Consider the following 13,491-nt stretch of genomic DNA (forward strand, 5'->3'; position numbering starts at 1 on the left):
CCAACTTCTAGAAGAAATGCTGGGAACCAGTCTTGTGTTGTCATTGTCATGATTTTCAATTGTGTTTTCATTCCCTTGGCCAAGGAGCAGTCTTCTACTCCCACTCTTAAGAAAATACTGGGATCAGGATTTGTTTTACAAGAGTGACCTCAGCCTTTATGGAGGCTCAGGATGGTCCCCATAAAGACTGTGTCCTCACCAAAATCTCTGCTTCGACTCTGCCACTGTTGTTTGGAGTCTCCCATGTGACACAGCCTTTTAAGAATTTTCAGAGGCAGGAGTCTAGACACTCCTTTGGAGAGAACTCAAGCTGGCTCCCCAGCACAGAGAGTTGGCCAGGGTATCTGGGCCTGCACTGAGCCCATGTCTGAGGATCAAACAGGAGGCCTGTGGCCCAGTGGCTGTGCTCTACAGAATGAGCATGCTCTATCTGTGTTCTGGGGATTGTGGGTCTGACATATTTTACCTCCATCTGAAGTCCTCTTGGCTTTTTGCTTTGCCTATTACTGCAGTTATTCAGTGGTGTGTGTATAGCCTGAAAGTGTCTCACCTCTATCATGTATCTCTTATTTTCTGTCCTGAGCTTCTCTCTCGCACCTCCACAGGACCTGAGGGACACTTGCAAACTAGGAACTATGTGAGAGTTAACACTTCCGGGTCAATCCTTGAACAATGGCAGATAGGACTCTGTGGATAAAATTCCTTTTCTTTATACAAGTGGGCAGTTCTGCAATATGTGGTTCCCCAAGAGTCCCTAATGGAACTGAGCCCCCAGTGCCCATGGCAGTAGCCAGCTTTATAACAGACCCTCAGGTTGTCATTTTCTTCTGGTTCACTCATTCCAATCTTCTCATTCCTCCCCTAAGATTGCTTTCCAGAATAACCATCTGCACCCAGCCTCTCTCGGGGGGTGTGAGTCAGGTATAAATGGTAGGTGGAACAAAAAGTAGCTTGAGATGCGGGTCCAGGTTGGTACCATTTTTCTTGATCTCCACATTTGTGCTCCCAAAGTGTTCTTACATTACGAATCTCTGCAAGAATCCTCTATATTGTAAAAAATATTACAATGAAAAAGATTTCGTCTAGGGAAATCTCAATGGGAATTCTTAAGCTATTGTTTAAGACTCTTTTGTTTATAAAGGGCCCAAAATGGTAGAAATAGCACAAATTTTAAAAAGGAGGCCTGGACGGGGGGCAAAAATGTACTGAATTAACACAATGGGAAAGGGAAGGGCAGATGTTTTAGGCATGGCTTTAGTGAAGAGTTCAAATGATGCCATCAGATTTTATGCTTGTTCTCATCTCTTCTGTATGACTTCATTGTCAGGCATGCTGCATACAAATGGTGGCAAGATGGCTGCTGAACAGCACCAAGCTATACAATCTTTGTAGCAGATGCGTATTGGACCCTCCAGGGATTTGGAAAGACAGATACCAATTCCTCCTTGGCAGCCATTTCTCTCCTCTCACAGGTGGCCTATTGGTGCTACTCACTTGCCTGCCCATCCAGGCAAATCAGTATTTTGAGCCCAGGTTCTACCCATCTGTCTACTTTGCCATCTTGTGTGTTGAATTTTTCCTCTTATGGTCTTTTTTTGGCGGGGGCGGGGGGAGGGAGGCTGGAGTTTGAACTCAGGGCTTCATACTTGAAAAGCAGGTGTTCTACTACTTGAGCCACATCTCCAGTCCATTTTGCTCTGGTTATTTAAGAGATAGGATCTCTTGAACTATTTGCCTAGGTTGGCCTCAAATCACGATCCTTCTGATTGTAGCCTCCCAAGTAGCTAGAATTGCAGGTGTGAGCCACTGGTGCCTGACTTCCAACACAGTTTTTTTTTTAACATAGCAAGTTCTCATTTAATGAAAGAATGAATTATTAAAATACACATTTTTTGTTATTATTGTAGCTAAATTGAACTTTTATCTTTTTATTTAAAAAAATTTATTTTTGAGTTAGCATACATTAATAATGCCAGGGGGTTTCATAGTGATAATTCCTACATGTGTACAGTGTACTTAAAATATATGTTTTAAATACACATAGAAGAGAGAGAAGGAGAAAGAAGAAGAAGAAGAAGAAAGCCACCGTCTCTCAGTCCAGATAACGACTGATGACCTATTTTAAAAAGTAAAACCAATGGTATAACAGGAGTTTGGCTGCAGTACTATCAGTTACTGGCCCTGCTGGCCATCAATCATGTTCTCAGGGTGTGAATTTCCTATTATGAATGGATGTGGAGATAGAGGGCAGAGCCATACTCTCTTGGATGTGGGAAAGAAGGATAAGGGTTTCCCATTTCTAGAATGCTCTCATTCCGACCTCCTGAGATCTATGATAAGGAAGCATTAACTCAAAAGTATTCCCGCAATCACTGCTACTTCAGGAAGCCTCAATCCGGCTTCAGACTCAGATCATTCCATGAATATTTAAGCTGTGACAGCTTCCACCAGATGGCGCTCTAAAGCATGGCTGAGACCAAAACGGATTTGGGTTCTGCAGCCAGGCCCAGACCTCCACCAGCCATCAAACACCAGCCCAGATGGGTCATTTCATTAACCCCAGTAACATCGCCCTGCATATTAATTTTTTTAAAGTCCATTTACTTCTTTATAATAGGTTTTACTTGTATGTAAAAGGCTACATTCTGTACATAATGCAGAAAGAAACGAAAACGTCTCTATAATTATTCCACCCAAAACTGTTATAATTGCTTATTGGAGTCTTTCCACAAAAATTATTGCACATGTGCCTGAGGTAAGCATCTACTCACACGTTTTCTCTCTCTTGTTTTTGCATGCATATTTTCCCTAAAGGTCCTCATGCTTACCCACTGTTTTGGACCATGGTTGCTTATTAATATTTGGAGATATTTCTTTACCAACATATATTCCATATTCCATTCTAACCGTGTCCCATGATTCATTTAGGTTGCTTTCAATATTTTTCTATTATTGGAAACAATGTTGTCATGAATTTTTTGATAAACCTTGTTGAGAGGGTAGGGATTGTTGGGACTAGGGTCTGGCGCATTTTGCATTTGATGGATAGTGCCAGATTGTCCTCTGGGAATGTTGCACGCTCTCCAGCACTGATTATGCTAAATGTTTCCATTTTTGACAGCTTTACATTTGACATACGTAGTGCCTTCTTGTTTGGATCTGCACCTTCTCCAGTTGAAAATCAGGCCTTCCATCTCTGAGCCCGAGCCCCTAGCGGTGCCCTGACTCCTCCTGTCCGGCAGGGGGCGCGGCACGGCCGCACTCGCATGCGCAGTGCGCGCGGTGTCAGACGCCGGCGTCGCTTTCCCCGCCGCGGGTTTGCGCGGACCTGGCCTGAAGGTGGCCCCCGCCTTGGAGCGATCTCACCCGGGCGACCGTGGCCCGCACCCCGCGGCATGAGCCGGTGACCGAGCGCCGGGCCGAGCGGGAGGCAGCCGTGGCCGAGGTGAGCGCGGTGCGCAGGCCCGGGCGGGCAGGCCAAGTGCCGGGCGGGCCGACGGGACCGGGCCGGGGAGCGGACGCGGGAGGCGGGGAGCTGCGAGAGGCGACCCGCCCTGCAACCCACTGCTGCAGCGCTTTGACTCCGCGTCCCTCTGTCCCTCCGTTCCCACCTGTCCCCCTCGCCTGCTGCTGCCCCGGCCCCGCCCTCTCTTTCCTCCCGGGACCCGCCCCCCTCCGGACCTCTTCTTCCTGCTGCCACCTCGCTCCGCGACCCGTCCTCCCGCCCGCGGCTGGCCGCAGTGGGCATGGTGGCCGAGGCCTGGAGGTTCTGGGCTCCGCCTGCTGTGTTCTGGCGGACCCTGGGAAGCAGATCTGGATACAGTGTCCAGTTGGGGACTCCAGTACTGGCTTGGTGTAACTTACTGGGAAGGACTCCCTATTTGTCAGGGGAGGTTGTGCACTTTAATTCTTGTGAGTCAGTCAAGTGCCTGAGTGCTTGAGCTGAACTTGGTGTGTGCGGTTCAGAGCTCAAAGGCTATTCGTGGCAATAAACATGACTGAGTTTCCATCCTTCCTGCTTTTCTCTGACTGACAGATTCTGTTTGCACTTGACCCATGTGCGTGGATCATCAGTTGTGGATCCTAGCCTCGGCCTTTTATAGTTACATAGTATCGGTCAAGGTCTTTTAGCCTTTCTGTTGTACTTTCTCTATCTGTAAGATGAGGGTGGTAATACTTTTGGCACACAGCACTGTTAGGAAGATTGGATAAGATTAAATAAATTAACACTTATAAAGTGCTTAAAACACCCAGACATGTAAGTGATCAGTTAAGTTTAACTGTTAGTTATTTAATAATATTAATTATATTAATTGTAGTATGATTGTCACAACTCAAAGGCACAGGCTTTTTTTTTTTAAATCATTTTTAAAGGTAATTAACGATAATATAATCTTATTTTTATTTTTTATTTTTTGACGGTATTGGGGTTTGAACTCAGGCCCTCAGCTTGCCAGGGCTCTCCGTGTGCCCTGTTTGTTGGTTTTTTTCGAGATAGGGTCTCTTGATGCCCAGGCTGGTTTTGAACAGTGATCCTCCTGATCTCTGCCTCCCCAGTAGCTAGGATTACAGGCATAAGCCACCGGCACCTAGCTATAATATAACTTTAATAAGAATCATATCAGATAAGGCAATGAATTGTGGATTTTCCTCATATTTGCTTTTGCTCACATTTGCTTTTGTCCATCCTTTGTTTTCGGGAATGGTTGGGTTAAGCTCCAGTGCAGCATGGCCCTGGGAGTTCAGCTGTGAGGGTTTCTTTAAAAAGGTTAAAAAGACAAGAAATTGTGACTTAGAATATTGGACTAAATGCTTTGGCTATAACCTGAAGCCCAGAAGAAAGGTTACTCGGGTACACATTTCAAGAATAAGTAATTCCAGGAACAGAAAATGCATCTCATCTTGATAGTAGATGAGGAATGAAAGACTTTCCAGTGATTCAGTGCTTGACAGCAGGCCAGATGATCCCAGTGTCTTTCAAGGACAAGTCCGATGTGTCTCAAGGAGGATAATGTTTATAGGGTTTTGTTTGTAAATTCTTGTTTTGTTCCAGGTTATGAGTTGTACAGGATAAACATTCATCAGAAGTTTCCTTCTCATCTGCTCTCTATGGAGCCTTCCAGCTTCTTGCTGCTAGGGAGCTCCTTTTTGGATGGGAAGGTTATCACTTGTTTCCTTGGATGATGGTTTTGGAGAGTGTGGTTCTCTGTGTTACAAGGGTGTGCTTGAGGCATCAGAGTTGGGAACATTGTTGGTTCAGTCTAGGCTGGAAGTTTTACAAAAGGGGACAGTTGAGCACAGGTTTATGAAGGTGGGGCAGGTAAACAGCAGGCTTTGTGAATGTGCTTTTGTGTGATCAGCATAAGGGGATGCTCAGGAGTGTGTACAGAAAACTCTAGCATCTAGAAGAAGCTAGCCATCGTTTCCCTTATGGAAACCCTTTCCAATTCAGGGAGACAATAATCAGAACTTTTCAATATGTAACCATTCAAAGTAAGTGGGTGCTGAATAGTGTATGCACCAATGAATCTGGCAGGGAAAGAGATACTCATTCAGCAAACATTTATGTTGATGTTAAATATGTTCTATACTTGGTATTCGACGCTGGGGATGCTGAGAAAGACTGGCAGCCTGTAGAGGAGATAACTTTCAGATACTTGACTAATTGACACAATGTGGCAAGTGCTGCAACGAGTGTGCAAAACTGGAGGTGGATGAGCACAGGTCTCTCACTCTGAAGCACCACTTTTCCCCTTTCACTTTTTGTCCCCCCCATTTTGATTTATCTATTTATTTGTATCTTTTGTGAAGTTGTGGATGGAACCTAGGGCCTTGTGAATGCTAGGCAAGAACTCTACCATTGACCTACACCCCTCCTCTGACCCTCTTGCCTCATTTGTTTTATCATGTGTGTTTATTTTACCTCAGCTGCTTCCCACAGCCTTAGCATTAGTCCTCAAAGTTTGGTAGATGTTAGGGCATTTGCTTAGTCTGTTGTAGGCATACCTCCAGCCAGGCCTTCACACATCTGGCTGGGCTTCGGTGGGTGCCTGTGACAGCTCCTTGTCTGTCGGAGGGGCAGTTCTGAGGTTCTACATAGATCTGCAGAGGGCTTCTCTGCCCAGCTCAGTATGGTAACCAGCTTTTCCCATTCTTGTGTGACTCATCTCCTTACTCTTCACCCTGGCTTTCTGGATTCATCTTCTGTAAGCTATGCCGCCCAATTTTTTGTTGTTATTGGTAGAGCACAAATTAGGATAGTTGATATTTGAAGTAGCTCTAGAAATCAGGCCCTGAGAATAGTATTCTGTAACTGATCACTCACCCTCAGATTGCAGCAGGGACCCCTTTGTACGCTACCATCCCAGCTGTAAGACTGAACGGCAGTAGTTTGGGATGCAGTCCAGGTCAGAGGGAAGGCAGTGGCTAGCACAGTATCTCTAGCACTTGAGTAGGGCATGAACAGTAGTGGTGTAAGGATGGTGGAGTTGGCTGGTCCTTGTATATCCCTTAGAAGTGCTGAGGTAAGACAATGCTGGGCTCAGGGCAGCCAGGTGCCAACTGACTTGGTATTAGATGCTGGAATATTGACTAGACTCTGATTATACTGTGAAACACAGGAGGCTCTGTGGCAGCATATCCTACAGCTGGAGGGCAGACTGTTGAAGATCAGGCTCAGCATTGAATCATAATTGGAACTGAATCATAATTGCAGCAGAACTGTAAAGGAAGCTGCAGGCACAGCCTTGACAGTTTGCCTCTCCTACAGTCAGGGTCTTGATAGGGAAGAAGCCCTGGGGCTGAGGGATTGGATGGAGGCTTTTGAGAACTTTGAACTCTAGCAGGTATCTTTAGATTCTGGAGCCAGCAGAGGTTCCCTCTCAGTGGTAGAGGAGAACAGCCTCTCCTATCCTGGCACCATGCAGAACCTCGCTGGAGGCAGGGGCAGTACTTGTCTGCCTCAAGATCTACCTCCACCTCCCTCTGCTCTTAGCGTTGCTTACACAGGGAGGCCTTCAGGTGCTGGCAGAGTTGCAGGACCTGGCTAATGTGACCTGAGAGAACAGGTAAGGAGTGAATCTTGCAGAAGTGGGGACAGTGGTGGAATATTAGGCTGGACATGGGAGCATTTGCTCTTGATCTAGGATTTAATGCCCTGGCAGGACAACTGGAGCTGGTTCTGATGCTGCTGGTCAGGCTTCTTGAAGCTTGGACATGACAGTGATTGATACCAAGGTTTTTACCCTAGAGTGACTGTGCCTCCCAAAGGGATATTTGGCAAAGTCTGGATATATTTTTGGTGGCTAAAACTGGGGGTTGCTTCTGACTTTTACCAAGTAGAGGTTGGGAGGCTACCAAACCACCTACAATGTACAGAACACCTCCTCACACAGAAGAGTTATCTGTCCCAAAATGTCAGTCGTGCCAATGTTAAGAAACCCTGGCCTGCAATAAGTGAGGGGGGAGATGTCAGGACTGTTTTGGCAGAGTGTAAGGAAGAAGGCATCAGAAGGTTCGGTGAGGTAGACAGTTCAAGTAGATTCATCACTTGAGGTCAGAAATGTACTACCACCATCTATGAGAAGCAGGCTCAGCATTGGTTGTCCTCTGTAGGCCAGGATTGGATTTTGGAGATGTTACCATAGAATGGGGCTGCCAGTATCAATGAGGATGATAGAGCCGTGAAGTAGCAGAGGCCTGACGGTGGCAGTAGCCATGGAGGCAGGACAGACAGAGTCCCTATAGGACAGCAATGCTGGGCTGGGCTGCTAGTGCAGCATGGTGTTCCTATGGGCAGTGTAGATGGGCAGTAACCACATGTTGCTTGGCTTACATAGCCAGGAAATAAAACCAAGAACTGGCAAGTGATAAGAACTGCCCCTTCTGCATCCTAAGCTGCAGCTGGCTTTACCCCTTGCAGAACAAAGCCCACTGTTCCTTATCTCCTGCCACCTTCCTTTGCCCGCCCCTAGACCTTGCTTCTGCAGCTGGTCTCATCCCTTGCAGAACAAAGCCCCACTGTCCCTTATCTCCTGCCACCTCTCTTTGTCTGTCCCCAGTCCTTGCTTTCTCCCAAATGCTACTTAAGGCCAGACCACCGAGAAAAGCTGCTCGCCATTTTTCTTTTCCTTTTCTCGGCCAGCCAGCCTGCTTATTAAACTTTTGGACATGAGATAACTCTCGTGAGCCTCCTTTGTGTGCGATGTGTGGTGTTTTTCTAGTATTTGGTGCATTGGCTGGGAACAGGTGAGCTTCCGGCATGGACCTTGCTCTCCCAGTCAGTAAATTCAGGTGGGAGCTGCTTTCCTTAAGCCTGGATAAACTTACTGGGATCTGAGCTGCTTTGCCAGGACCCCTGACCCCAGACTAGTGCTGCCATCACCACTCTCGCTCACAGGGAACCTCCTCAAGGCCAGTGTGTTTCCTGTAACTCACCCACCACCGTCTGATTTCCTTGGTCCTCCCTTGGTGAGCTCCCTTGGGTCGTGAGTTGTGGCGCTCTCTCTCTCTCTCTCTCTCCCCCTCACTCTCTCAGTTGGGAAATCCTAGTACTAGTTCCTGACTCACTCAGCTCAGGAACCAGGTTCCTGAGGCGTGGGTGATCCTCTCAGTGAAGACGTTCCCTTGAGGTCCCTCCATTTCTCTGTTTCGTCCAGGAAAGGAATATCTCGGGGACGCCTGCCATATTCTTCCTCGGAAAGGGTCTCATCATGGGCACTGGACCTTCCAAAATTCCCTCAGACACCCCTCTGGGCTGTCTGCTGGCCAACCTTGAGCCCCTACGGCTCTCGCCTGATCTAAAGGCAAAAAAACTCATTTTTCTTTGCAGTCAGGCTTGGCCACAATACCAATTGGACAATAACTCTAAATGGCCACTAGATGGCACACTCGACCCTAACATTCTCAGGGATCTCTATAACTTCTGTGAACACACTGGAAAATTAAAGGAAATTCCCTATGTCCTAGCATTTTCTTATCTCTGCTCTAAACCTTCTCTCTGCACCTCTTGCTCCCCTGCCCAAGTCCTTCTGGCCATAAAAGCCCCAATTAACGTTCCTGACTCCAAAACCTTCTCTTCCTTTGACCCTGCCAACAAACCAAATCCTCTCCCTAACCTCCTCCTTCCCCATGTAAACAGACTTCTTGTGCTGCTCACTCAGCTTGTCTCTTCCTATCTTCCTGAAAAACTTTCCTGTCATGGAGTTAAACAAGCCACTCCTTGCCAACTCTGGCCTCACAGTGATTCCAGCTCTGGGGAGCTCATGCTCCCTCCCTGTGGGCTGAGACCAAGCGCCAAGTTTATTCAGTACACCTCATGCTACACTGGCAGAATCCTGTTTAATTATGGCATCTGACGACTGCTTCTCTACCCCCCTCCTGTCTAATGTCCCTTTTTCCTGAGACAGTGACCAGGGAATGGAGGTTTCGTGTTTCTGAAAATGTTCCAGTACCAGTCAGTAGGAGCAACCTAGAGACACAGGTGATGGCTAATCCCTCAGGTGTGTGTCATGCCTCCAGGCTCTGCCTTCCCCTCCCTTACCTAAGATGTCAGCTCACCTTTTCTGCCTCCTCCATGGTCTCACCACATGTCCTCTGCCTCTGTCTGCCTTCCCCTCCCTGGGCTTACGGGGACCCTGGCCTCCCGTGAAAAACTTGTGACATGGTACCTTATGACTTAAATTATTCCAACTAGTTTGCCAGGCCTCTCAGTCTAAAGTAACTTTAAATCAGCTGCTTTACAAAAGCAATTACAAGAAACTGTGGCCGCCACACTCACACAGTAACTCTGCCCCAACAAAGGGAGGAGGGAAAATAAACAGGCACATTCATGCACAGGCTGCTGGCTCCTGGGCACAGCAGAACGTCTGCTATAACTAAAAAAAAAAAATCCATAGAGAGGACCCAGCACATCTGGGGCCGCCAGTCACGTGTGGCAATGGCTGCAGCCCACCACCACTTCCCCTAGAATAAACGTGCACAGAGTACACAGGAATGGGGGGGGGGGCAACAGGCCGCAGGATCAGGCCTAGGCAGTCAGGCTCGCTTGTCCTGGGTGTGTGTGGAGGGAGTGGCACCTTGCACAAGCGCTGCTCCTAGCCCCACCTCACCTAGACCTGGCACCAAACCCAGCCCTTGTAAGCCAATTGTTAACTCAAAGTTATAGTCCCCAAAATAACACATTACTGGGGTCTCTAAACTTCTCATTTAAAATTTTCTATACTTTTGGCCTTAACATAAATTTTTTCCTCCAAATATTAACACTAGTTGTCCCATATGGTACTGTTATTGGTCCAAAATGCCCTCTGAATGCCCTTCTCTAACTTTACGCATGATTTATTTCTCTATCAAAAGTAGCCTTTATTAAAGAGGCTGCCTGCTGTTAGCTAAAAGACAGGATCCTAACATTTTGTTCTTTCTAAATGGGACCTGCACCTTCCAGTCTTCTGGCTTGTAGATGTTAAAAGCTTTGTACTAAGGCCTGGCCTCAATATGCTTTGGGTGACCAAGAGAAGTGGCCTTCACAGGGTTTCTTAAATTACAACACCATACTCCAATTAGACCTTTGGTAAAAAGAGGGCAAGTCTATGTTCCCTTCCAGCTATCAGATCTAAAGGAAATTTAGAAACATCTAAACAGCTATACTGATGCCCAGACAAATACATTCAAGCCTTTACCTCTGTGATCCAAACCTTTCAATTAACATAAAAGGATATTTTGCTTCTACTAGACCAGACTCTTGTCTCATTTAAAAATACAATGGGTTCCGGCCCAGGCCACTCAGGTTAAAAATGATTACCATTTACAATAAGCCCCAATACTAAAAATGAGGAAATAAATACACCTGCCTACAGGGGCACTGACAGTCCCTTTAACTGATCTACACTAAAAGGAACTAATGATAATAACTCAAGCAGTAGAGTGCCACTTTGCAGGCATAAAGCCCTGAGTTCAAATTCAACACAGCCAAAGACAAAAAATATTTGGAACTAAAGTAGCTCAATGGAAAAATGTCTGCCAAACATGTACAAAGCCCTGGGTTCAATTCCCCAACATTACTAAATCAAATAATAATAATAATAATAAAAAGATAACTGTCATTAATGCCACTTCAGCCATCTCATAATAAAAAAGTAGTTTAACCTAGACCAGTTTCCTCATTCTTCAAATGGGGAAACTGAGGCCCAGAACAGTTTAAAGACCTGCTCTTCAGAGTGTCAGGTGTCAATGTAAAATAACAACTTTGCTTTACAGCAGTGCCCTAAAAGAAAATCCCCTTACCTTTCTACAACATCTTAAGGACGCTATCAGAAAACATACCATGATGGACCCAGAATCACAGGTGAGAGAGGTTCTCCTCAAAGATAAATTTCTAACAGTCAGCCCCTGATATTTGTAAAAAACTCAGTCTCTATGGCTGAAGGAGAAAAGTCATTGGGCCAACTAATACAACTAGCCATATCTGTATATTATAACTGAGACATTACTAACAGAGAGAAAGATAAGAGATAGGACCTCATTGCTTCCCCCACCCAACTGGGGCCTACATCTCGAGTTTGCTACCATTGTGGACAGGAGGGGCATTTCTGCAGAGAATGCTTAAGGGGAACAGCCCGGGAGACAGCCCTGCCCCCAACCAGGACCCTGCCCTCTCTGCAAGGGTAACCACTGGAGGTCTAAGTGCCCCTGTCTCCAGATGGAAGGGGAGGTTTCACCTCCTATGAATTGATGGGTCCCAGCCTCCTGTCCACTCTCTACTTCTTGGAGCCTTGGGGTAGTCATAATGGTAAAAAAAAGCAAAAGGTTATTTTCCTCCTGAACAGTGGAGCTCATATCTCTGTCTTACCTTTCTCTCCGGGTCCCCAGTCCAATGACAAAGTTTATCATTTGGGGCAAATCTGGCCAGCCCCTAGAGCACTATTTTACCCGGCCTCTGGCCTACTCTTGGGGAGACCTCCTCTCTGTCACTCTTTCATCATCGTATCTAAAACTCCAATGTCCCTGCTGGGACAAGATTTACTATCACAACTAAAAACTGAAATTCTCCTCCCCCAGGCAGCTATCTCTGCTGCCCCCTCCTTCAGAAACAAATAGATCCCTCAGTGTAAACTGAAGAGATAAATGTAGGGCAAGCCTGGACGGCCCACCCTATTCAAATAGAACTCAAAAATCCCTCACAGTTTCCACACCCAAAACAATATCCCCTCAAGCCTGAGGGATGATGAGGCCTTATGCATATCATAAATTTCGTAAAAAATAAGGACTGCCAATTAGTTACTTCAGCCCCTACAATAAATTTAAAATTCTTACAAAAGTTAATTTTAAAATATAAGTTACAAAATAAACAACTAAAAGAGATATAAATAGGTAATAAATGTATTTTTTAAGAAGTTAAAGAAAACTTGTTTTTAGATAAAAAAAGATTTTATAAAGAAGGGTTTGTCCTAATATTGTTTCAAATAGGAGAGATAAAGGCAAGCCATCAAAAGGTTTAATATGTTATATAAAGGTCTAAGTAAGTTTTAAAAATGTATAATAATAAGCTTCAATGTGTAATAAAATCAAAGTTAAATATAATCTAAGGGTTGCCTACAAGATTTTTAGGGTCATGTCAAACTAAAATCAAATTCTCTATGTCTATAAAATAACAAGGTTATCTTAATATTGTTCTGCTCTGAGTAACATCTACAAAAAACCATTACAGAGAAAGATTTTATCAAAGAAATTATTTGTGTTTCCTATTGATATTGTCAACTTTATCAGAGTTCATTTATATATTTGTTCATCCAGTGGTCTCTTAAATGACCACTTTATAACTGAGTTCAGTGTCTAGACTTTATCTAAATATGGTATAAACATTTACAGAGTTAAGAGTGTCAATTTATGTAAAATGATGAGCTAAATCTCTCTTTTATCCAAAAGTGTTACATTTAACCTGCATCCTGACAGTCAGCCTCTATTTATTTGCCTTTAAAGGTCCCACAAACGCTTTATAACAACTAACTGGTCAGTCTTGCCACAAGAATTTAAAGAAAGCCCTCATCTTTGTGGACAGACCCTAACCAGAGACTTATTAGATAGGTACTACCCAGAAGCCACCCTTCTTCAATGCAGAGCCACAGAACCCCTTATCTGCAATACAACTGAGTCCCTTTTAAAATTTCTGGCCTCAGAAAACACATGAAAAAATGCTCACCATCTCTAGCAATAAAGGAAATGCAAATTAAAACCACGCTAAGATTCCACCTCACCCCTGTTAGAATAGCCATCATCAGCAACACCACCAACAACAGGTGTTGGCGAGGATGCGGGGAAAAAGGAACCCTCTTACACTGTTGGTGGGAATGTAGACTAGTACAACCACTCTGGAAAAAAATTTGGAGGCTACTTAAAAAGCTGGACATCGATCTACCATTTGATCCAGCAATACCACTCTTGGGGATATACCCAAAAGACTGTTACTCCAGAGGCACCTGCACATCCATGTTTATT

The 13,491-nt window shown here is 45.2% G+C and overlaps 1 protein-coding gene across 3 annotated transcripts in view; it reads left to right on the forward strand.

Annotated features, from left to right (window-relative positions):
• Positions 1–3,269: 3,269 nt before the first annotated feature.
• The window catches only part of Ext2 (exostosin glycosyltransferase 2), a 140,289-nt gene continuing 130,067 nt past the window's right edge, over positions 3,270–13,491 (forward strand). Inside the window, exon 1 of one of the 3 annotated variants that reach the window (XM_074044650.1) lies at positions 3,270–3,445. The gene's annotated coding sequence lies outside the window, so the exon portion shown is untranslated. Of the gene's footprint in view, positions 3,446–9,479; positions 9,501–13,491 lie in introns of those variants that run through there. The other 2 variants (XM_074044652.1, XM_074044651.1) reach the window with 2 other exon arrangements.

The sequence above is a fragment of the Castor canadensis genome, chromosome 1 (assembly GCF_047511655.1).
Source record: "Castor canadensis chromosome 1, mCasCan1.hap1v2, whole genome shotgun sequence".
NCBI lineage: Eukaryota > Metazoa > Chordata > Mammalia > Rodentia > Castoridae > Castor > Castor canadensis.